This window comes from Triturus cristatus, chromosome 1_2, assembly GCF_964204655.1.
Source record: "Triturus cristatus chromosome 1_2, aTriCri1.1, whole genome shotgun sequence".
NCBI lineage: Eukaryota > Metazoa > Chordata > Amphibia > Caudata > Salamandridae > Triturus > Triturus cristatus.
Window position 1 is genome coordinate 888,273,802 of NC_140580.1, and position 26,434 is coordinate 888,300,235.

The following is a 26,434-nucleotide window of genomic DNA, read 5'->3' on the forward strand; positions in this document are numbered from 1 at the left end:
GCAGGAGACATGGAAACCCCACTGGCCATTTCTCTGCTCATGACAAAGAAATTTGATAAAGGCGAATGTGGGCAAGATGAGGAGAGGGCTCCAAGATGCAAGTTGGACTTCGACAGAACCTGTAACCAGGGGAAATGTCTCATTTCACAAAATGAACTACAAAAAGATGCAGTGTTTTTGAGCAGGCTTGCCTCGTTCGTGGATCCTTTGTTAATGAACTGATGTTCCCTCTTGTTCACAAACCCTGGAGCCACGAGGAGACGTGGAGGTGAGGAGAGTGTGGAAAATACATTCAGTCCAAAAAGAATAAAACAGTTTATTTTTCTATGCAGTGTTCTTGAACAAGCAGGTCTGCTTTTCATCTGTCATGCCAATTTCTGAGAAATATTTACACTTCAGGCGCCAAAAGAAAACACACAAAGACAAAGGTAGTCAAAATATTGAATACAATATAAAAGCTAATTAAAGGAAAGTTGTGCACAGGGCATGGGAGGTTACAGAATGGAGACAGTAAAATGATGTTGCCAGTGGGCTCAGGGTACAATAACAATGGGCATAAGGAATTGCCAAAGGCAGCACTCGTGCCCAGACCCAGCAGGCATAACCAAATGCCCTGCTACCTCTGGGTTATCGGTAGTAAGGACAGTGCAACGATAAAGGCCAAAGTCAGTACCAAAAGCCAATAAGGACACACCAGAAGCAGGGGCAGTGTGCACAGACCATGGCTATAAGCCACATCTTGGGTTTAAAAAAACATCCGGGTGGATACAGTCTACAGGACGTGTATCAAGCCGCCTTATGAGCCAAGGGGTTCTCCAACCTTTACTGAGAGCTAATTCTGTTCAGTGAAACGTATTAAGACCTACTAATATTATTAGTGTTGAATAATCTCAATTTTTTTTATATGTATATTAATTCAACCAAGCAAAAGCTTTCTAATTTAATAAAAGCTGGGCTGCACACAGGTGAGCTACTCAGTGGTAGCTGGAGAGCTACTGGTTGGGGACCCTTGCTTAAAGGCAGGACGAGAGGCAATATTCACTTCCCTTTTTGCTCAATAACATCCAGTGCTGTGTTGGTACTAAGAGTTGTGGTATTGGGCTCAGGGTGTGGCCAAAGTATATACTCAGCACGTACAGGGAAAGACTGCAGATCGTGCCACGTGGGTGCTGAGGGCTGGAGTTATGGGCACCAGATGTGGCCAATGGTCACCCCTTGTGTGCAGTACCAGCTAGACATGACAGCAGACGGCGCCTTGAATGCACTGAGATCAGAGGTACAAGCAAAGAGAGACTTGTTAAAGTACAGCATAACCAAACTAAAAAAAATTCTCTTTAAGTGAAGGTGTGGTTACTTATTAAGATCAGTTAACAATAAATTAAAAAAACATAAAAATCTTTACTTCATGGGGATATTATGGGATACAAATCCCAAAAAACACTGACATTACCCAGTTGTAATTAGCTCTGGCAAACCTCCCTCCAACCCCCCCAATGCTTACTCCAAAATGTATCACATGCATACATATGAGCCACTCGAGTGAATAGTACATTTCTGGAATACTCTACACTAAACTTTGTCCTGCGTGGTCTATCTTGAGCGTGTTAACACAAACACATTTGGTGTAGAATGCTTCAGAGACACTACAGTAATAGGAAAAAAGGTCAGCGAGACACAATGTTAGCTGGGAAGCCAAATTCATAAAACATATTATTCAGACAAAAGTCATGCATAAATACACCAAGCCAATCAGGCATGCGGCACACTGGTCTGTGTTACTCACACTAACCAGGCAAATACTACAAATAGAATAAATAAAGAGAAATGTAAGCACGGGCAGCCATACCAAAGTTGCATCTGCACTGGCCTTCTAGTGTGTCCAGCACAGTGACAGGAGCGGGGTGCCAGCAAAAGCACTTTTCTGTCGATGAGGGTGATCTGGAGAGGGGCTTCAATGTGAAAAATGCATCTTTTAATTCATTTTATGTACCAGCTGCAAAGCAAAAGAACAGCAAAATATAATCATAGTTTAAAACTGAAATATATATTTACCCATTTAAAAATACTTCCATCAGGAACAGAAATACACTCTACTCCCTTAGGTATCTGTTTGTTACCAGCTTCCAAAGTGAGGGACTCTAATATATCCATGCCCAAACCTTATCTGATTAAATTCCAAATGAATAACAACAAAGATGAAGGCTGGGCAGGGGCTACGCTGATGCACCCCATAGCGAAAAGAGTCATGGAGACCGTTTATTTAGAAATCAGACAGATAATGTAATAGAGTTTGGAGGGAAATTTCTCCAATTTTTCTACATACTGAGAAGAGTCCACCAAGTTCATTTCCTTCGCAATATTATCCCAATGGTGAGGACATTTAGTGGATTCTGCTCCATATTCAGAGTTTCGGCTGGAAATTGGAGAATGTTTCAGTTCACTCCAGACTCTAAACGAGGCACAGAATTCTTTCTGGTCACATCTTGGCATTGGATGGCTCTTGAAGGGCAAACTTCTAATGGAAAGAATGTAAAACTCAGATGGAGCCAGTGACACAAAGGCAGATGTGTTGTTTGCATCCACCAACCCTGCACTCTTTGCTTATGGCACACATTTTGGAAGACTCATTTGTATGTTGAATTTAGCTCTAAAGCTAAAAGGGCATATCAAATTGAGGTGGCACAAACAGAACCAGATTAAGAACTAAAAAAAAACAGTCTTATGCGCTGTTAATAGCAGATAGAGGAGGAAAGGTAAATTGTTCCTGTTTTTTGAGCTGGATCATGACTGAAAATACATCACAGGGAGGAGATGCAAAATGCCTGACATATTTTGTGCAATTGCATTAGTGGGTGGAATAGCCTGAGGGAATGAAAGCAAATATCATGTATTGCCACTAAAAGGGATTCTTGGAACATCACTGAAAGCCAGTATGACCCTGTTCAAAAGTTGGAGTCTTCCAGCCCTAGGAAACTGCCCGTTCTCTGCCACACACTCCACTGCTTCAGCTGCTGCTCTGCCATTTCAGCCTCTCTGTCTTTCAAGTTGTGAACATAGCACCAGCTTTTTGCTGGAGGTAAGAAGTCTGGATTTTCCGTACTGTGATGACTTATTACTAAGTTATTCATGTGGATACACCACTTCACTCTAAGGCTTCACCTATGACTTTGGCTAGTAAATATGGCAGAAAAGGCGGTGACCAGCTCTTTCGACCATTTGCTTTTCTTCCAGTTGTTAAGGGGCACAACTGCTAGAGGCACTGTTTGAGCTAGTTGCCTTCTCCAGCAGCATAAAAGTTCCTGAAAGAAGTTTGGGAGTTCAGCGACATCTCCCAGAGTGTTGTGGTTGGTCCACCTTCCAGAATCTTACATGTCATTCAAGGAGACAAAATTCCAGCTGTGGCATTTGAATGCAGGTTGCTGACCTACACAGTTGGTGTTCTACTGTCATCTAATAAACCTATCAAAACAATTATCTTTCTGTGTGTCTTTCCTTGGAGGACTCAACAAAACAGTGTTTCCTGTGTTTTTCCCAAGAATACTAGAGATATTTTCAAGACACACGACTACTGGCATTTTCAGCCACGTTGAGTAAATTCTAGCTTTTTGTAGTGGTAGTTCCCGCCCTCCTTGGTGCTCACTAGTAAATTCAATTTCCACCTACTCTCTCCTTTCCTCAACCAATAGGCTGTTGCGGTGATAACATGACCTATTTGCACTTCCCTGGATCGTCTACTCCTGAAACAGGAGTAGCTAGCCATCTTCATCTGGTGCCCGACACGTAGCAAGTTCTTGTCTACACACCGTTTCAGTCCTCTTGGGTGAATTCTCTGTGATTTCGTATATTGACAGTTCTGTACCTGCCTGACCTTCACTGGAGCAGATGCATCCTTACACTCCCTTTCGACCCACTGATCTAATTTGAGCGATCAGGTTGTTGAAGAATTGTAAATTTTATGAACTTTTCTTTTATCCTTTAAGAAACATTGGAAGTTTGAGGAGCCCAGCAAAATGTTCTTCTTTATTTCATCAATTCAGTTAATGGAGAAGAAATGGTTGCATAGTCTCTTACAAATTTTCTGTAGTCATTTGCTAGTCCCAAAAAGCATAGTATTTCTTTTAATGAACAAGTGCTGAAACGTTTATTTTACCTATTGCCAAGAATCAAGCCAATAATATAAAACCCAAGTTGGTAATGGCAGTTTGATTAAAGGCAAATTTTGCAGGCTTCCGCCAAAAGCTGATGTTGCACTAATCTAGAAAGAACCTCTTTGACATGATTCTTCTGCATCTTCGTCTGGTCTTTATGAAAATACCAAAACATGATCAATGTAGACTACTAATATATGTAGCAAGAGTCCGAAACAATGGAGTCCATAAAATACTGCAAGACTGCAGGAACATTACAGAGTCCGAATGGCCTAACTCGACACTAATGGAGCTCTTCTGTTTAATGTCAGATCTGCTAAGGATTAAATGATATACTCTCTGAAGCTTTAATTTGATAAACACTGTTGCTCCTCTACCACCTCCAAAATATCAGAAATGTAAGAAATAAGTGGGAGAGGATATGTATCCTTTATCGTCACCAGGGCCAGCTTTAGAGCTGGTGGTGCCCTGTGTGACAATGTTTGTAGGAACCCCCCCCCCAACAACCACATTCGCCATGTATTCCCTCATTACCACCCTTTAACAGTGCCCCTCATGTCTCCATAACCGCTCACTCAAGGAGATGCATTTAATTTGGTTTATAGCGCCGCTCATACAAGTGAAGGGTGTCAGAGCACTTTACATCACAAACACATTACACAAAGGCAATCAATCACACATGTTTAAATCAGTGTACAGTAAATGTGACATCAGGCAGAGGATACAAGTTGTAGGAGTTATGTGTCATCCATGCTGGTAGACAGTATAGTTTAAGAGTGCTTGGTCTGGAGAAGCACAAACTCAGAATATGACACCATAGTTGGGGGTTACATTTATTAATAAGAATTGATACATATATATATATATATATATATATATATATATTTATATATTTTTATATATATATATATATATATATAAATATATAAATATATATATATATATATATATATATATATATATATATATATATATATATATATTCTTTTTTTTACAGAAATGAACCTATTTTGCAAGGTTAGAATAATGAGAAGCTGGGGGGGGAGTATAATGCTATAATATTATACCTTGCAATTTGTATGCAGCTCTTTGATGTCAGTTATTAGTTCACTGTTCTATATTATGATTTTAACTTATACACTGCAAGGAACAAAAGTATCTCTTTGTCAAAAGCACTGATCTCTTTACATTATATGCACTTTGTGATCTGCATGGTACACGTACTTTGCATCAGGCATATTAAACTACTACGCTACTTTGGGGTTGAGTCATAACTTCCACTAAACAAAACTCCGATCTCACTCCAGGAAGAACATTAATCACTGGAGTTATCTAGACATTTTTATTGTATGAAAATTGCTGGGCACAGGGAACGCGGCAGCAGGTTAAAACTATAACATACTTGCAAACACAGAGCCCCCAGAAGTCAGCACCCGGTGCAATGGCACCGGTCGCACCGCCCTTGAGCCGGCCCTGATTGTCACTAAAATCATTACAAGGACTCAATAGATTCAGAGAATATATCAAAATATTCCTGATATTTGGATGGTACAACAGATAATTGGTATACAGTTTCGGCAGTTAATGATTCAGACAAAACATTAATTGTGGATTTTTCAGATGTGCAGTTTTCCACAAATAATTTTGATCCAAGAACACATGGTCTTAGTTGCCCAACTGCTGTAAGGATTATGTAAAAAACATTCCTAAAATTATTTGATATCTGAGTTCTGCGATTAATTCAAATTCCATATTCCCATGATGTTCAGAAGTGGTCAAATTGAGAGGTAGAGTTTGTTCTCTTACTAATCCTGAAGAAACTGAGCAACCATCCACATGATCTACTAAATGTGAATTATCTTTAGGCACGATAGGAATCATATGACCTTTAGCTCATTTTATGTTTATATGTGTACTTGAGGCTCTACAATCTATTAACGCAGGTACATTGAAAGAGCAGTCTAGGAACTGTAGTGTAGCCTTTGAAATAATGAATCCAGAAGAGAATTTTTAAGTTGTCTGAGGCAATTTTCATAATCAGACAGGGTAGTTCCCATTAATCCTATCTACATAGGTTCATCTGCGTTTCCTATGTCTGTTGATTTTGGAGGAGCAATAGCAAGAGATGGGAGAAAAGCTTATCTAGAAGGTTTTAAGGTTGTTTGATTTTTCTCTTTTATAAGTTCCTCTCTTGAATTTGACTTTCGAGTTGGTCTAGCGACTCATATTAATTCATCCTTAATTTCTTCTTTTAGCCCTCTTCTGAAATTAGTACACAAGGTCGGGTTAACCCAATCAGTTTCTCAAGCTGAGGCATTAAATTGACTCTTTTATGTCTACAAATTCCAATGATCCTTGCTGACATTTAAGAGTTCTTCTTGTGCCAAATAGTTATCCCCTTGTTGGTCGAACATGCCTTAAAGCTTCCATTAGGCCAAATAATTGTCAAGTAGGCGACTAGCATACAAATGTTAATGATCTGGCCCAAGGAAAGGCAATGTCAAACATAATTAAAGATAAAACCAGCATCAGTGTGGAAAGCAGCAGAAATATACAGCATAAAGAAAGGTGAAATTAACTAAGCAAGAGTCCTCAAATTAGTAAAGATTTCTAAATATTAATGTAAGATAGCATTTTTGTTAGTTAAAACCTGTGCAATGTCGTTGTTCACTTGCAACAGAAGATTTTGTATTTGACCAATACTAGAAGTCTGATAGGAATTCTCTTGCTGTTGCATTCTGTAAAGCGCAGTCCCTCTTGAAGTGACCTAGAGATGCCTCTAGATGTGTTGGTAAGGGCTGTGGGCTGTGGCTTGCTTCCCCCTTCATAACTGATAACAGGATTTGGAGGATAGAAAGGAAAAGCACAATGAGAAAACCTCAGTCCACTTGAGGGAAAATATGACTGAAGCACCAAAAAAAAAGGCAGAACAATAAATAAGCAAATCAGAATAGCTGAGAACAAAGACGTTTAAGAGAACGGGAAGCCTTCAGCAAGCATGCGAGTGACATTCTGACGTGTCCAGCTAGTTTTAAATCCCGTATATGGCAAATGACCTGAAAAAAGAAAACCAGGAAGTCATTTTCCCTCATGATTGTTTGAGATAACTAATATATCTGACTCAGCTAATGGGCAATTTCCCCAATAGAATTCCAGGTCTGGATTAAAAAAAATTACAAAGAAGGGGTCTAGATACTAGCTATTAAAAAAAGAAAAGAACAATCTAGAAAGTGAACTTCTTCCCGCATTTCTACAGGAAGCAGTTGGACAAGAAATGCGGGTATGATACCAAATAAACAAGGCTGGTAAACATATGGAAAATGTGCATCACAAATTCAGTTCAGAGATGCCGGCAGGTGACAGCGAAAAAAGAAACACCAAAGAAAGTGCAGAACATACTTAAAAAAGTTATTTTCCAGGTTTGTTCTCACATTTAGCAATCCAGTTCGTGAGAGGCAAGATGTCGGCCGCACGTCTGCCGATCGGCTAGCGCTCCCAGGATCTTTCTCCCCCTCGCGACAATCTGAGCATGCCGTAACCCCCTCCCCACAACCCATGTGCACGAAAGGACATACCGGAGGCCACTGACGGCATGCTTTTCTTGGTAATGATCATTCGGGCTACAGCACGGCGATTCCTCGGTTTGAGCTGGCGGTTCACTTTGCCTCGGTTTGCAACGTGAGACAGCTACAGTGTTGGTGGTGGAGCTAGCAGTTCCAGACTCTCCGCGGCGATGCCTCCGAAGGCAGCTCGAGGCAGGGCACATACCCCGACAGACCCAGCATCTTCGGGGAGAGCCGGTTAACCACAGTGGGTGCAAAGAATGGTATTACAGAGAAAGGTGGAGAGATGGGGGAGAAAAGACATGAAAAGAGGCATGAATTGAACAATGTGGATGGCGGTAAGCGTAGCATACCTGCTCTGTTCTTATCTAATAGAGGGGAAAAAAATTGCTAAATTCAATAAGGCGCATCGCAAAGTCCAGTTCCAAGTTTGCGGAGATAATTACGGAGGCAGAGACACGGATATCTAAACTGGAAGATGAACTCGCAGCTCAAAAAATAATAATGGAATCAATACAGGCATCACAGGAGGACACATTATGGAAGCTTTTGGATCTCGAAAATTGCCACCGGCACAACAATTTAAGAATTTTGGGGGTCGCAGAAGGCATGGAAGGCCAAGATACAAGAACATTTGTCTTAGCTCTGTTTTCAGAGGCACTCCCTGGACTATCACAGTGGGATTTAAATCAAGAAATACAGAGAGCCCACAGATTCCCATTTACACAGTGAGCAAGGCTAAGGGAGGATGTCACTAGACCTAGAGCGATTTCGATCAACAATTTTCTAGCCCATCAAGCCGTCTATGAGCTGGCACGTGCTGATAAAAGGAGAAAGGGGAAGGGATCAGAATTTTTCGTGAGGCCTGATTTTTGCCACCAGACAGGGAAAAACTGTGGCAGCTCAGACAGCTCATCACTCCATTTCAGAGCAAAGGTGCCCAGTGTTTCTACTTAATCTGGCCACATAGAGGGTCATATATAAAGAACAGACTCGGTTCTTCACCTCGGAACTCAAAGCCAAGGAATACTTGCAATCCATTACATGGGATTCAAGAAGAGACCCATGTTTTTTGGGGGGGATTAGTGCTAGATCTCGTATTTATATATGGTATTTCATTTCGGTGGGCTGTCTTTCTCTCCCCCCTGTTTTTTTCTTGTTTTTTCTCTTCCTCTTTCTCTTTTTTTCTTTTTCTCTCTTTCTTGTGGGTTGGGGAACATAATTGTATGGATCTCATACAGCGATGGGGTATACAAAGTTTTTGTCTCAGTCTGGCTGCATAAGTCTAGTATTATTTCAGGTTATTATGAATTTTTGGTATTTGTCTTGTCTAAACAAGTTGGATATGCGAGGGGGAGCCTCTGGAAGAGGTTAGCTACCATCACCAGGACCATTGGTTCTAAAGCCTCGTTACAGGACGGGAGGGGGGGGCGCTGAAGTCAGTCACTGACTTGGGTGGGCTTGGAGGGGAAGGTTGGGGTGCACGAGGGGTGGCTGGGAGAGAGGGAGGGGAGTATAAAAGAAAATGCAATCCGTAGCAAATTGAAGATAAGAATATGGAGATATATGAAATCAGGAGATAAGGCTATAAACCAGAGAGAGTCAATAGTCTATGATGGGGATAAAAGTGTACAAGCCAGTCCGCACCTATGTTTATTTGATGTATGTGTGCTAAATAATAATGTGAAATGGCAGCGGGTTGCAGCTGAAGTGCGGGTGATACAACCCGACTTAGTATGTCTTCAAGAAACTCACATACCATGGAACAAGTGGAGGGTCTTTAATGAGATTGGGTATACATTATTGGCCTGCACACAACAGTCGACCACGAATCGAGGGGTAGCCATCTTAGCTAAGAATGGGATACAAGGTACTGGCAGGACATTGGTGGACAATCCGGGTCGTTGGATGGTTATTGAATGTGCCAGAGGGGCATTTACGTTCACTCTGTGTTATGTCTATGGGTCTAATCTCGATGAATCTGCAGTGCTGGAGGGCCTTTACCTAAATCTAGAATTATGGCCCACCCCGTTGATTCTCTGTGGGGATCTCAATATTCATATAGGCGGTCAAGATCTTCAGAAGGGGTGTAAGTGCTATAAAGGCAGGAAACCTAAAGTCTTTAAGGCATTACAGTATTTGGTGGAGGATCATGGTCTGAGGGATGCATGGTCTACATAACAGAGTTCAGACCCGGGCTTCACGTTTTACTCCTATCCTCATAATAAACTGGTTCGGTTGGATTATTTCTTTGTGCCATCAAGATTGTCACCGGGCGCTAGAATACAAGTCTATCCAAGAATTACTTCAGACCATGGCTCATTAGTGATAGACATCCCGGTTAGCAGCAATAATAACTCTCCTTTTCGGAGGTCCTTCTCGTTCTACCGGAAACTCTTAAAAGACTCTAACTTTATAAATCATATGAATGGTTGGATCTGGCAGTTTCTGGAAGCTAACCACAAATCAACCTCACAGGCCTATGTCTGGGACGCCCTAAAGGCAGGATTTAGAGGAGAGGTTCTGAGTTATGGGCTTCACAGACAGAAACAACTGAGAGTCGAGATTCAAGATCTATATAGGAAACTCAAGTTAGCAGTAGAAGAACTGATGCGAGAGATACTTAAGGGAGGGGATGTTATCCCTTTACAATCAGAGGTGGCCCGCTGCAAAGCCAAGATCAATCTATACTGGAGCAAAAGGATTGCTATTAAGTATCATTTGTTTAAGGAAGAAAGATAAATTTGGCGAAGCCACCAGGCAATGCTTGGCGCAAAGACTTTGCTCCAAAGAACGAAGCTACACAGAGAATCCAAAATAGGAAGGATTTACAGGGTAAACTAGTGGAAATCCCGCAGGAGATACTGGAAGTATTTCATACTTTAAAAAAAACTCTATATACAGAAGACAGTCACGAGGAGGAGGTCGAGACGTTTCTCAAGGGCATAGACTTTGAAAAGTTGGGCCGGGCAGAAGCAGCTACCCTTGATAATACTATTACCATGAAGAACTAAAAGAGGCATTAAACAACTTAAGTAATGGCAAAGTGGCGGGCCCAGACAAACTACCTCGGGAGGTTTATAGAACCTTCTTCCAGGAGTTAAAATCGGGGCTATTGACCACCCTGCAACAAGCACAGGGTAGGGTAGTTCCCCCATCATAGGAAGAAGCAAATATTGGTATATTTAAAAAAAACAAAGATAAACTAGCAGAGCTTCCAGGGTCCTATCGACCTATATCCTTGGTAAATGCCGACGGGAAAATCTACACTAAAATCCCAGCTTTCTGTCTGGCGAAAGTCATCACCCCACTTGTATCATTGAGACAGCATGGGTTTATATCCAACAGGGGCACTGTGAACCATATTAATAGGGTGGTAGCGTTGTGGGATACAGCTAATGTACAAGACTAGGCCAGGTTTTTTTAGACGCAGAGAAGCCAATTGACCGCGTCTCATGGAACTTTTTATGGGGGATACTACACTCCATGGGGTTTGGCCCTGGGTTTATCCAAGCAATTCAAGCTGTGTATAAGACCCCCAAAGCTCGAATTTGTATTAATGGCTTAGAATCGGAACCGGTATGTATATCAAGAGGTACGAGGCAGGGTTGCACGCGCTCCCCAATCCTATTCGCATTATATATAAACCCGTTTTTAACTATGTTAGAAAGGAACCCGAAATTTAAATCTGTAGGCTGTGGACAGGAGCAGCTCCGAGTGCTAGCATATGCAGACGACATCGCAGGTGTAACAGCTGATCCAGTGGTAGCAATACCGGAGATAGAACAAATGGCACATAAGTTTGGATCTGTATCCGGGTATAAACTCAATTCATCCAAGACACAAATCCTATGCACTAATCAGACCTGTATCCGAGACCCTAGGGTGACTAATGAAGTAAATTATCTGGGGATCAGGATTAGGGCATGCTTAAACAAATTAGTAGAAGTTAACTGGAATGCCATTCTCACAAGTGTAAAGAGCCAACTAGATAGAATGGAATGCCTCCACCACTCAATGGTGGGGAGGTCTAACATATTAAAAACAGTAATTTTACCTAAAATCTTATATTTTTGGGGATCTGTGCCACTGGAACTATCTAGGGGACAGTTACAGCAACTACAATTATGATGTACTAGATTCTTATGGTCCCAAGTGAAACCGCGGAGAGCAATCCATTTTATGTCACTACCCCAAGAGAAGGGCGGGTGGGCTGTACCAGATTTTATATTTTATTATTATGCATGTATCCTACAAAACATCCAGATAATGCTCACTGGGAAGGATATTATTAACCCTGCAGAGCATCCATCTATATATTAGATGCTACTCGGGGCGAATGTAAGGAATTGCCTACTGAGAATATTGGAGTTTAATTACTGTAAAAGAACTTGTTTTAAGGTGTTAATAGCTGCTTATAAGTTATGGAGAATAGTACGGAGAAAACTACAAATCGAGGGAGTCTGTTATTCTACACCTATAAATACACCCAGTTTACTACCTGCTGTTTTCTCTGATAGGGTGGCGTATAAGTGGAAAGATAAAGGAATTACATGTATAGACAACCTGTATAAGGATGGAGATTTCCTCTCCTTCCAGACAGTAGCTGATAAATACAAACTCCCTAAAACAGAATTTTTTTAATTCCTGCGATGAGGGACTTCTTGAAGAAAAAACAAAGGAGAATTGAGCCATACAAGTTATTCGGGGCCATCAGATGTAAACAACGGATTGGCAGGATATACAATTGTTTATTAGACACACACAGAGATGATCTAGAGGCCCAAAATACAAGATGGAGGAACCGATTTAGATGTCAAGATATACACATAGAACAATCTATTGATATGGCAGGGAGAATTTTAATATCAGCTAACCTAAGAACACAGCACTTTAAAACTATATTTAATTTATATCACACCCCTGCGAAAATGATGAAATGGGGGGGACTTTCGGTGTGGTGCAGGGCTGATATTGCACACAGCTCAGGTTAGCTCAGTTTTTGGGCCTTATAGAAAAGTTTCTCTCTGAAATCTCTGGAGTTGAAATAAATATCACAACGCCCACTATGTTGATGGGTATAGGGGATGATGTGACCAAGGGACATTCAGCTTTTAAATTCCGATATTTGATATTTATAGCAGTCGCAGTGGCTCGTCTCTGCATAGCCTCCATGTGGTTGCAAAAGGAAACCCCTAAATTTGAAATCTGGAGAGCTAGTTTCTATGTAATCTTTGATCTGGAATATAGTTTATATGCTCTCAAGTGGATACGGAAATGTAAACTAGGGTTATTAATCTGGGGGCCTGTGATTAATCATATGAAGGATTAATATTCATTTATTTATATATTAGGGACCTTGTATTTTGCTCATAGGGTTTTATCCAGTTTTTATGTCTAATGAATTTGTATTAACCTCTCTGGAAGTAATATGGAGTTTTATATGATGTATACCTCATCTTTGACCTGAGTTTGTATGTACTTAAGTATTGGATTGCAATTAAAAAAAATAAAAAATAAAAATTCCCAAAAGAAATTAAAGACAAAAAACAACAGGCCTGAGATAGCAGCAAGCATTATTACCTACAAGTAGTGTGGAAATGTACCTTTTATGGGGTACACTGGTGCAGGGTCACCCTTTTGTCCACGGGTTCAAAGACTAACAAAATAGAGATCAGCACTGGAGTTGGAAATAAACAAGTTTATTAATCACTCATGAGTGAGACCACATCCACACAGCACTCTCAAGTACTGCATGAGGTATTACACTGAAGTCACAGAACACAGGTCTTTAATACAGGTTTTCTGCACTGTAAGCATCTGAACAGAAATAGGAAGAACACGTTTTAGAAATAGTTATCAGCAAACATGGGCAGATGAATAACCACCTGGTCAGCAAAGTGGGTGGGGGAGCAGGAGTGCTTATGGCAGCAGTAAATGGTTGACAGTTAACATCTGAGACCAGGTGCTCTGGCAGCTACAACCCCTCAGCACGTACATTGCTTTTAGCTGAGTCAGGAAGTCAACTAAAATAGATAGCTCAAGCAGAGTGAACAGACGAAAGAATTATGAAGGAAACTTAAATGGACACCACAGCCAAAATGGCTGTCGCTTATGCCAAGTAAAATATTACACGTTTTCCATAGTAGTAATGATCTGGAAGGCTCGTAAGCATGAAAAATGTATGCAGAGATAATCAAATAAGTCACATGATGTGTGGGTGAGAGTTATGTGTACAATAGTTCAGAAAGGTCAATCACAACAGTTGAGGTTAGAAATCAGCGGGGTACCAGATGTATGGTAGTGTACAGTCAGCAGCTAAATAAAAATATCAGAATCTAGTGTCATAAATAATCTTGGAGAGGCCGCCAGATAGCCTGCGGCCTAGAGGTAGAGAGTTGCAATATTGCATACACTTCGTTTGTGGTGTTACAGTGGATCATACTGTTTAGCCAGGCCTTAGCAGTTGGGTGCACATTGTGTTAAAGATTGCAGGAATTGCTGTTATCATGACCTAAAAGCCATTTTGTTCTTGGCAGCCATTTTAGTTAGCCATGTGCTCACCATGTGCTTTCTCCCTCTTCCAGATCCTTGCACATGCTCAGAAAGACCTGTAGCTGCCAGAATGCACCTGCTCCTAGTGTAGAACTGGCAGGCTATTCTTACTGATGTAAGCAGTTTAGTCTCCCCTCCCACTTTGTTGAGCAAACAAGTTTTGTTTACCCATATTAGTCAAATAGTATTCTTGTATGTGCCAGGACCTTCCCTTGGTTTTATGCTGACTATGTAACAAATGCATATATAAGGCCCCTGTTCTCTGTACTCCTTAGACTGTCTCCTACAGTGGCCTGAGGGTACTGTGTGACGCAGTCTCCCTCATGTGAGGTTAATAAATGCATTGTTTTTATATTACAGCTTCCGTGACAATCTCTTCTTTGTTGGGTTAAAGAACCAGGTGTATCAGTGAACCCCTAAAAAGGTTTTTATTTCTACAAATGGCGGCCGAACGTGGACCTCATCGGAGAAGCGGCTATCCAAGGGAGTGGTCTTGACAGGAGACAGGAATCTATTGAGGAGGTACCCTGCGCACGGATTTTTTGTCTTTGCAGACCCATGTGGTTCTGATTTCCCTGATCTGGTCCTCCAGGTTTTAGCCGCTCCCGACTGAGACCTTCTTTGGCGTGAGTATTCTAAAATGACCGTTAGGTCACTCAGAACTTGGCAGTGGTAGGCTGGAGATTTGTGCTTGGTAAGGTCGTCGACATTTGTTTTCTTGTTTGGCCAAAATTATGACTTGTTTGGAAATATGCTAATTGCAATTTGTATAGGCAGGTAATGGGAAACTTTGAAAACTTGAATGGCACACTTTGAGTTAAGTGCTACTTTGTGTATAATATTGTATATTTTACAATATTGTTGGCATGCCTGTTTCAAGCGCACTTCGTTGAATGTGCTGCTTGCTTGGAGGTACCAATGTGAATCTTGAAAGTACTCAGCTGACTCCCCCCAGAGGGGATACCTAAATAGGTTTAGGTATATGAAAAAATGGTATTTCTTCCCTGGTGACTAGTACATCATGGAACCAAATATATCTATACAAAGGATCCAGATCTGTGCATAAGTGGTGATATGCAGAGCGCTTTTGAGTGTCCTGCCAGCCAAACTAGAAATTTGGTGTATTTTTTAAAAAGGTCTGAGGTTTGCGCCTGGGTTTTTAATATGGCAGTCTTTTGGCTGTCTATTTCTCTTGCTGTAATTTCTGTACCTTTTTTTTAGAGCTCTTTTTGTAAATATGACTTACAATTGGTATTTACAAATGGTTTGGTTCCAGTATAGTCTGTGGGCTGTTTTTTGTTGTTGTATGTGGTTGTGGACTGACATGCTTGAAAGTACTTGTTTCAGTAAGCACACTATGGTGGCGATTACGATCCGGTAAAAACCGGGTACGAACCGTCGGTCGGAGCGTTTTCCCCGTCCGACTCGTACCCGGTCGTAAAACTTTACAAACATGGAATTACGATTCGCACGGAAACACCATTTCCGTACGAATCTTAAAAAACACCGACCGACGAAAATATACATACGAATGTGATCCGGGAATGCTGCGACGTGACGTCGTGACGCTTTCAGGCAGCGTTTCACGACCCAGGAATTACGATTCGAACCGACAGCAGTCCGGACGGCAATATTTTCACGGCACCCAAAAAGTGCCGGAAAAGCAAAGTACGGCGCGAATCGACCAGAGTAGGTGGCCCGGTACGCACCGTACCCCCACCCAGCCCCCGTACGCACGTGCCGACCCCCCCCCGCCCCCGTACATACGCGCCGACCCCCCCCAGCCCCCGTACGTACGCGCCGACCCCCCCCAGCCCCCGTACGTACGCGCCGACCCCCCCCAGCCCCCGTACGTACGCGATGACCCCCCCCAGCCCCCGTATGTATGCGCCGAACCCCCCGTGTATGTACACCCGTGTACGTTCGAGTCGAACCCCCCCGTGTATGTACACCCGTGTACGTTCGAGTCGAACGTACACGGGTGTACATACACGGGGGGGTTCGACTCGAACGTACACGGGTGTACATACACGGGGGGGTTCGACACGAACGTACACGGGTGTACATACACGGGGGGTTCGACACAAACGTACACGGGTGTACATACACGGGGGGGTTCGACACGTACACGGGTGTACATACACGGGGGGGTTCGACACGTACACGGGTGTACATACACGGGGGGGTTCGACACGTACACGGGTGTACATACACGGGGGGTTCGACACGTACACGGGTGTACATACACGGGGGGGTTCGGCACGTACGTACGGGGGCTGGGGGGGGGTCGGCGCGTACGTACGGGGGCTGGGGGGGGTCGGCGCGTATGCGGGCACGTCTCCATGGTTGCTATGGGAGTTCGGTGCGGACGGTGTTTTTTCCATCCGGTTGTAACATCCGACGCACGGGATGGATCGTGATTCCGCGGTCGGACTTCACTTTTCACATTTGTACGGTAAATCGTCCGCGGACGTGTCGGACACATTTTCCGACCCGAGGACGTCTGGGGAATAATTCCCAATGCGATTCGTTTGGACTTTTTACCATGCGAATCGTGATTGCCAGTTTGTACGGCACTTGTACGATTCGTACGGTAAAAAGACCGGATACGAGTCGAACCCCCCCATGTATGTACACCCGTGTACGTTCGAGTTGAACGTACACGGGTGTACATACACGGGGGGGTTCGACTCGAACGTACACGGGTGTACATACACGGGGGGTTCGACACGAACGTACACGGGTGTACATACACGGGGGGTTCGACACGAACGTACACGGGTGTACATACACGGGGGGGTTCGACACGTACACGGGTGTACATACACGGGGGGTTCGACACGTACACGGGTGTACATACACGGGGGGTTCGACACGTACACGGGTGTACATACAGGGGGGTTCGGCGCGTACGTACAGGGGCTGGGGGGGGTCGGCGCGTACGTATGGGGGCTGGGGGGGGTCGGCGCGTATGCGGGCACGTCTCCATGGTTGCTATGGGAGTTCGGTGCGGACGGTGTTTTTTCCATCCGGTTGTAACATCGGACGCACGGGATGGATCGTGATTCCGCGGTCGGACTTCACTTTTCACATTTGTACGGTAAATCGTCCGCGGACGTGTCGGACACATTTTCCGACCCGAGGACGTCTGGGGAATAATTCCCAATGCGATTCGTATGGACTTTTTACCATGCGAATCGTGATTGCCAGTTTGTACGGCACTTGTACGATTCGTACGGTAAAAAGACCGGATACGAGTCGTACGGGGAAATTTTTTACCGGATCGTAATTGCCACCTATGTTTTTTCTGTGGGAATGGCTTGCTTTAAACAAGCAGTGTTGTGTGTTCTAAGTGTATGACCCCCTTGTTGAAAATGTTTGGAATAAGCTCAATTGGGTTTTTGTTGTCATTCTGTTATGCAAATGTCATTGAAAGAATTACATTTTAAAATTCAAGAAAGGAATTATTTAACATATGCTAAATAGCTGCACGCTATCATTAAAATTGAAAGAGTAAGAAACTATACATGTGTGCAAATTGCCACAAAGGTAAATATAAATTAGAATTCACAATCAATAGGAATAAAATAGGCCTCATAGAAGGGAAGAAAAAACGAAATTGTGTGCTTTACACACCTAGGACTCAATATAAAATGTTACAGCATTCTCCTTAGATACATTGTATTAGATATTAAAAGGAATTCACATTACCTGAGTAATTAGTTGCTGGTTAAATAAAAGCGCATCTTGTGTACAAACATTCAGAACGATAGATTTTGACTGGCTTGCAATGCCTGACGGTTAAATAGATTGAACCGTGCTTATATTTCCTGCACCAGGAAGAGAGCTTTCAAACAGCTGTGTTTAAGCTGTCTCACTGAGAAGAAGCTGTCTGACACAACAAAAGGAGATTAAACTTTTTCAGGACATTTCAATACAGCAAAGGATTTTTTTCCTGAGAAAGACGTAGAAATTGACGCCTGCCGGTCAGAGCACAGCTGAGTCAATAATACATGGCTATTCTTGGTCACAAGCTACAAGGGAAAAATACTGGGTCAACTAGATCTTAAGTTAGTGCAAACATGGTTTGAAAGCGTGCATTTAAAACTGCTGATTTTAAAAGTCAGAAAAGACAGTTTCATTATTTTGGATAACAGTGAAAGGATTAAAAGTAGGGATTTTCTTTCTTGTTGCTTTTTACATAAGTACATCTGTGGATCTGATGGTAAAATAATCACTGTTCTTTCAAAAGTGGCGCAAGCTATTTTAGGTTTAAGTAAAGCTTCTGTGCTTAGTGTTATAAATAAATGCATTTAAAGGCGAAAGGAAAGGAATGTGGATGTGGAACCATCAAAAGGGTTGGTGATCATTATTAAAAAAAAAAAAAGAATTTTGACTATATGGAAAAAATTATTATTAAAAATAATTGCCCTAAAATCGTTTTTGATCTCTATGATGTCTAATAATCATACTGTGAAAAATGTATAGCTCCTAGCATCAAAGTTTAACTTTGAGAAGTGCTTTAGCAGTAGGGGGGAGTAAAATGTGAAATTTAACTTTACCCAGGCGTATAAAAACTCTTTTTATAAGGGTGTACCTTATACATTTCTGATCCCCCATTCCTGGGATATCTAGAGGACACTCGGTGGGTCCCTAATATGCGAAAACATTGTAGGTTATGATTTTTTTAGAGCCCCTACCATCAAAGTAGAATTTGGGCAAAATTTCCTTTTTTTTTTTTTTTTTTTTTAAACCTTTATTACAATTTCAGAGAAATACAAGTATGGGCCTACAACCAACAGGCCGGCCGCTAAAAATGCAGTGTAACCCTAGGCACAGCTGAACATTCAGATCGATGAAGCAACAAAAAAAAAAAAAGTCACTGGAGAGTTAATCATCGCAGTCGGCCGCAGCCGCAGTCCATAAACAAACAGAAAAGGTTTCATATTTTTAGGAAACGAAAAACAGCAAACACACAAGGCAGAGGAAATTAATAGCAGTAGCATGTGCCCCTCGTATCGAGGGAGTAATCCAACCCGGGTAAACAGAGGGGGGGGGCACGGCCGAAGAGACCAAATTCGCATGTCGCAGGAGCATACAGGAATGCGCGGGCTAGGGAGACAGAGCGGCATCTATCTCACGCATCTGAGGCGGGGCGCATATACCTCCACGATAGGAGTTCCAGGGACCCCACACCTTAATCCACTTCCCAGGCTTGCCTCTCGCCACATACACCGTTTTCTCTCTGAACATACACCAGTCCATGTGTTCTTTCCACTCGGAGACCGTGGGTGGCCTCTGGGAGCCCCACAATTGTGCAATGTCACGCTTCGCTACCATATAGCCCAGAGTCACCCATTGCGTCTGCGTCACATTGTAATCAGTCGGCTCCCAGACATTCAGCAAACATCTTCGTGCCTCCGGCAACAAGGCAACATGCGTGACTTCTTCTAACACCGCATGCACTCTGCACCAAAACCGAGTCACCTCCGGACACTCCCACAGGATATGGAGGAAACTCCCCAGGAGTCCACAGCCTCGCTTACACAAACCATCCACCGAATACCCCATACGCATCAGAGCATGCCCCGTGACGTACACTCTATGGAGTATTTTAAGCTGGACGAACCGCAACCGGGCCGGGATAGCCACCTCTTTCGGGGAGGCCACCGCCGACACCCAATCCTCGTCGTCCAGTTCTAAGCCGTCGGCAATCCATGTCTCCCGCAATGAAGCCAGCAAACCCATCCGATCATTAATAAGCTTCTTATAAATCAGCGAAATGGTGCTATCCGGCACATAGCCGTCCAATATCCTGTCCTCCAACGGGGAATGCTCCGGAATAGCCGCCACGTCCGAAAACACGGAACACAAGGCATGATGGACCTGAGCATACCGATAGTATTCCCTATCATTCAACTGGTATTCAGTTTTCAGCATGTCGAACGTCTTAAATTTCCCTTTCGTCCAGAGATCCCCTACCGTGCTGATACCAATCGTATCCCACTTATCAAAGCCTTTCGTAGTATACAGAGAACCCAAACGCTGGGACGCATACAATGGCGTAGCCCGAGTCAAACGATCCCTCCACCCCATCGCCGCATTTGCTGCATGCCACACCTGTACCGCGACCCGCGTCGGGCCCGTCAACCGCGCATCAAGGGACCCCGAGTATAGCGCTCGATTATAGTCTCCGCCCGGCAATAGCAATTTGTCCATCTCAAAAGCCGGGTTCAAAGCAGGGCCATACATCCCGTGATTGACGGCAGCCAACTGGGAGGCCCAGTAATATCGCTTAATGTCAGGGAGGGCGACCCCCCCATCATACCACGGTAGAGTTAGTTTGGCAAGAGCAATCCGCGGCCGCCCATCCCAAAACAATCGACGCTGGAGACACTCCACCTCCCGAAAATAACGGGCCGGCACTACGTCCATGGTGTTCTGCAGGGCGTACAAGAAGCGTGGCAGCGACATCATTTTGAACAGTGCTGCCACATCCGCCCTTAGGCGCTGAAGGGGGGGGAGAAGATTCCGTTCGTAGCGGGCCACTGGGTCCAGTGTTATAAAAATTCCCAAATACGTAAATCCCGACGGCGCAATCTGGATAGGGCACCCCCGCGGAAGGGGGGGGCCTCCCCGGAAAGAACGTATACACAGGACTTAGCCCAGTTGATGACCAATCCGGAATTGCGACCAAAGGAGCTCAAAACATCCACCAACACAATGAGCGATTTGCGCGGTGATGCAAGATACAAAAGGATATCGTCCGCGTATAGGGAGACCCAATCCTCGTATTCAGGCGTCCATCTAAGGCCACGCATCGAGGGTTCCCACCGCAACCACTCCGCAAGGGGCTCCAGACAAAGCGCAAAAAGAAGAGGCGACAGTGGACATCCCTGTCGGGTGCCCCTATCCAAAACAAAGGGAGCCGACACACGCCCGTTGACCACCACCTGTGCCAGTGGATTGTCATAAAGCAATTTCACCCAACCGATAAAACCCGGGCCAAAACCAAACTTCGCCAATGCTGCCCAGATGTACGGCCATTCCAAGGTATCAAACGCCATGGTAGCGTCCAAGGACGCCAAAATGGCCGGCTCACGAATGAATGGAGCGCGAGCAAGGACGCCATGCAATCGCCGCAGGTTCAAAGCGGAATTGCGGTGGAGTATAAAGCCGGATTGATCCTGATGAATCAGGTCGCCCACAACCCGGATCAGACGATTGGCCAGTACCTTGGCGAGGATTTTGGGCTCCGCGTTTAACAAGGAGATGGGCCTGTAAGAAGTACACCGATCCCGCGGCTTCCCCTCCTTATGGATAACCACAATAGTAGCAAGACGTTGGTCAGGGGGGAGGGAGCCCGCCGCCTTAGCCTCAAGGAACATGTCACGGAGATAAGGCGCAATCACATCTGGGCGCAACTTGTATAATTCGATGGGAAGTCCGTTAGGACTCATGGCCTTACCCGAGGCAATAGAGCGAATGGCCAAAGCAATCTCATCTGGCGACAGGGCCGCATCCATCAATACTTTATCCTCATCAGATAGGGAAGGCAGAGCGATGTCTCGAAGCAGCAGTCGAGAGTCTTCCTCCGAGCGCTCTGAGACCGGAGAGTAGACCCCGTGAAAATACTCCGCGAAGCAATCAACTATATCACCGGGGTCCGTCACACACACACCGTCCACCCTCTCAACCTCCGGTACCACTCGACTCGCTCTCTTATCCAACCAAGCAATCAACTTCCCGGCCTTATCACCCATATCATACAAACGCCCCTGTTGCTCCCTGCTCATACTCCTAGCAGATTCAGTAACCAGCGCCTTATAGTCGACCTGCTTAAGCTCCAACACATGCAATCTATCATCCGTAACACCTTGCTCCAAATCACTCTCCAACTCAGTGATCTCATCTTCTAGCCGAACAACATCCTGCGCAGCGCATTTTTTGGTGTAGGAAATGAGAGATAGGGCCTGGCCCCGGAGCACCGTCTTAAAGGCCTCCCAAAGGGAGATGGCGGAAGACACCGACCCCACGTTGTCATTAAAGTAGTGTTCCAGAGACTTAACCAGGTCTGCACGAATCATGGGGTTTCGTAGGTACCAGGGGTTGATCGGCGCCACCCTCCCCTCCGCCCCCAGGGCGATATCTAGGTGTAACAAGAGGGGGGAGTGATCTGATATACCGCGTGCCAAATGTCGCACCTCCCCGATCATCCCAGCTTGGGCCGCATGCACTAGCATATAGCCAAGCCTCGAAAGACTACCATGGGCCCCGGAATGGAAGGTATACTGCGCCTGTCCAGGGTGTTTCAACCGCCAGCAATCTATCAGTCCCAGGGTATCCAGAAAGCCCCCCAGCCAGTTCTGGGCCCGAGGGAGGTCCCTAGGGGGGTATCGATCCTCAACTCCGGAAACCACAGCGTTAAAGTCCCCCCCCAGGACCAACACCCCCCCCGGAAGCCCAAGCAGCAGGCGTCCCAAATCAGCATAGGTGGCCGTCTGCAGGCCCGGCGGCACATAGACCGTGACCAGCGTAATCAACCTACCCTCCCACCTCCCCACCAGCGCAGTGTAGCGCCCTCTGTCGTCGTGGAGCACCTCATCCACCACCAACGGGAGAGAGGTCCTGACTAAAATGCCCACTCCCCTCGAGCCAGAGGTGAAACCAGAATGGGCCAGAAGGCGATACCCTCGTCTGTTCATGGCATGGAAAGAGTTCCCTATGAGGTGCGTTTCCTGCAGGAACACAATGTCAGGCGAAATACGTTTCAAGAACTGCAGGACTACCCCCCGCTTTATCCTGTACCCCAGCCCATTCACATTCCAGGAAAGTAGTTTCAGCCCCCTACCCCCCATCCCTCCCAACACAAAACATCCCTCTCCCGGGGAGCACAATCATAGTAGCACAACATGAAATATTACCCCGCCTTGTGAAACAAACAAACAACCCCCAACCCCACCCCATCAACCCCAACAAAAACTCCCCCCTCCCTGCACCCCTGCGTGAGCCCGAACAGCCCCCCCAACCTGCAGTGTGCCTGTCGCCCCAATATAAAGTTCACTACAGAAAGGACAAAAAAGAACCCCCAGAAGGAGGAAAGGGCCCCAGCAAGCCCCCCGCAACCTCCAAACACCACGGGGCAAAGTGTCACAAACTGGAGTCCAGTGCAGCCACAGGTGCAAAACGTTACCAGTGCAGTCCAGCGCCAAAATCACTGTTCCATTCCTACTCCGTCAGACCCTCTCCGCTCTCCGTCATCCGACCCTCCGGCTCCCGACTCTAGGGCAGGGCATCCAGCCACTCTCCCACCGCTTCCGGCCGGTCGAAGAAGTGTGAGCGACCATCTAGCTTGACCCGCAGCCTAGCCGGGAATAGCATCGCATACTTGAAGTCCATGTCTCTCAAGCGCCGTTTGATGGCCGAGAAACCCATCCGTTGCTTTTGAACCGCTTGCATAAAGTCTGGGTAAAAGCTAACATTAGAGTTCTCAAATCGTAATGGCCCAGCCACCCTCGACGCCTGCAGGATAGCGTCTCTATCCCGAAAATGAAAAAGTCGGGCAATGATCGGCCGCGGGGGGGCCCCCACCTTAGGCGCACCCCCTGGAACCCTGTGGGCCCGTTCAACAGCGAAGAACTTGCTCAGCCCTTTGGGTGCTAGATGAGTCACCACTAGATCCTCCACAAAGAGATCCACAGCAGACTCCTCCGATCGTTCGGGCACGCCGATAATGCGGACGTTGTTCCGCCTGGCCCTGCCTTCAGAGTCCTCGAGGCGACGCTCAGTCAGGTCACTAGTGAGCTGTAACCTCCGCACCGTCGTCTGCAAAGCGGCCACATCAACCGTTAGGCTCGACGACGCTTGGGCCAACGAGTCGACCCGGTCATTGGTTTTCGACAGGTCCGCTCTGACCAAGGTGACATCAATCAGCACCGAGTCCAATTTGTTGGACAGAGTATCCAGTTGTTGGTTCACAGTCACCTTCATCTCCTCAATGGCCCCCATGACATCCAGCAGAGTCAATTCGGGTGATGCGCCCGAGGCCTCCTTGGGCGGCTCAGGCGATTTACGTGATCCACTAGGGGATCCCTTTGGCTGTGCATAGAGGTCCATATTGTTGGCCTGGGAATAGGCTCCCCTCCGGGTAGATTTGGGTTTCAGTTTGTCGCCATCCACTCTTGTTGTCATCGTCAGCGATCAGCAAGGTCAGCACCCTCCAACACCCGGAGGAAGGCTAGGAGATCCGGGCCGCTAGCTGAAGTAGGCCCGTTTACAGGTCAAGACTAGGCTTTGCACTCCGTACTCGGCGCAGCTCTCCCAATGTCTCCTCATCAGTGTCAGTAGACCAACTCGAAACCGAAAGTGAAAGTGCGGGGTCCGGGGCAGGCCCAGCCTGGCATGCCGCTGTTGTTCACTTCACAGCCGGGCACCTCACCCACCCGAGTCCGGGACCAAGGCCGGAGAAGGCCGCAAACTTCAGATCGCCAAAAAACCCGGTTCCCGGAGTCCAATTTCGATTCGGAAAACGAGTGGCACCTTAGCGCAAGATCATAAACAAAAGCCCGTCGAAAAAATCAGGATTATGACAGGATAGACGTGGGAGGTTGCGGAGGCCCTCGGGAGCCACAAGCCTACGCGGCCATCTTGGTTGCGCGCTAGGCTCCTCCAAAAATTTACTTTTTAAAAGCAGTTCTGCCACTCAGGGCAGTTTTCAAACTGATCTCAGGCTTCAGTAATATACACATGCAAGTATAGAACAAACAGCTGACCTCTATACTGCTAGACAGCACACCACACACTGCACACAAATGAAAATAAGTATAAAGAAACCAGCAGAAGTTATTATCCTACCTTTAAAATTGTTAGACCACAAGTACGGAACAGGACTGCCTTTCAGCTGTGATTCTTCAGAGTTGCTTTGAATGGAAAGACCGCATGGAATTGCCTTACTGACAGGGGACAGCAGGTTTAAGGGTCAAAGGCCAAGGTCTGTTTTTAGAAACTGACCAGCCCTACTGAACGTGAAACTTCCACGCAGGGAGCCACTGTGACAGTCCTGATTCTCACATTGTAGGGTAAAGCCCTACAGATCTGTTTTTGGTAACATTAGCTACAGGAAATATTGCATATTCTGTTAGGAGCACATGGGGATATCACTGTTTTCTTGAGCCATAATACAAGTGTAGGAGATATGCAGGTGGGGTTTATCCTATTGAATAACATTATCAAGGGATAGCAGCGTTTGTAGGTCATATGCAGAGAATAGCGCAGCCCTGTATATAGCACTAATGCTTTTAGTTTAAAGATTACTGTGCAAGGGCTACAATAAGGCGGCAATGGGATTCAGTTTGCATTCATGCGCCCTCATGTTACACTAGTAGAATTGATAAAGGAATTGGTAGTTGGTTATTAATGTTTTCTAGCTAGCTCAATGTGCTATTTACCTCCTACAAGTTTGTTTGTGCCCAGCTGCCAAAACTAGTGTAGATAGTGTCGACAGAAGGTAAACCTGTTTCAGGTTTCCCACTGTCGAAATGGGGGAAGGAGGTTAGCTCCTCTGCAAATTAAGGGTAGGCAAATTTATGTTTTCTCTCTCTTTTTCTCACTCTCTTTTGAGCCTGTCTAAGCTATCTACGAAACGGCCATGAGACATTTAGGTGCCGATTAGGATCCTGGAAAAAATTTCCCCAACCCAATTGAATCTGGACTTTTTTCCGTACAAATGGTAAAAGCGCCGTACAAACTGCCAAGTACGATTCGTATGGGAAAAAGTCCATACGAATCGAATTGGGAAAATTCCCCCACACGTCCTCGGGTCGGGAAAAGTCTCCGACACGTCCCCGGACATTTTTACGTACAAATGGGAAAACTGAAGTCCCAATGCGCAATTACGATCCGTCCCATCCGTCCGATTGTACAACTGCATGGAAAAAAGACCGTCCGGAGCGAACTCCCATAGCATCCATGGAGATGTCCAAACAAGTGCCCGGTACGCGCCGTACCCCGCCCCCAGCCCCCCGTATGTACGGAGCGTACCCCCCAGCCCCCCGTATGTACGGGGCATACCCCTGTACCCCCCAGCCCCCCGTATGTACGGAGCGTACCCCTGTACCCCCCAGCCCCCAATATGTACGGAGCGTACCCCCTGGGGGTCCGCACTGTACA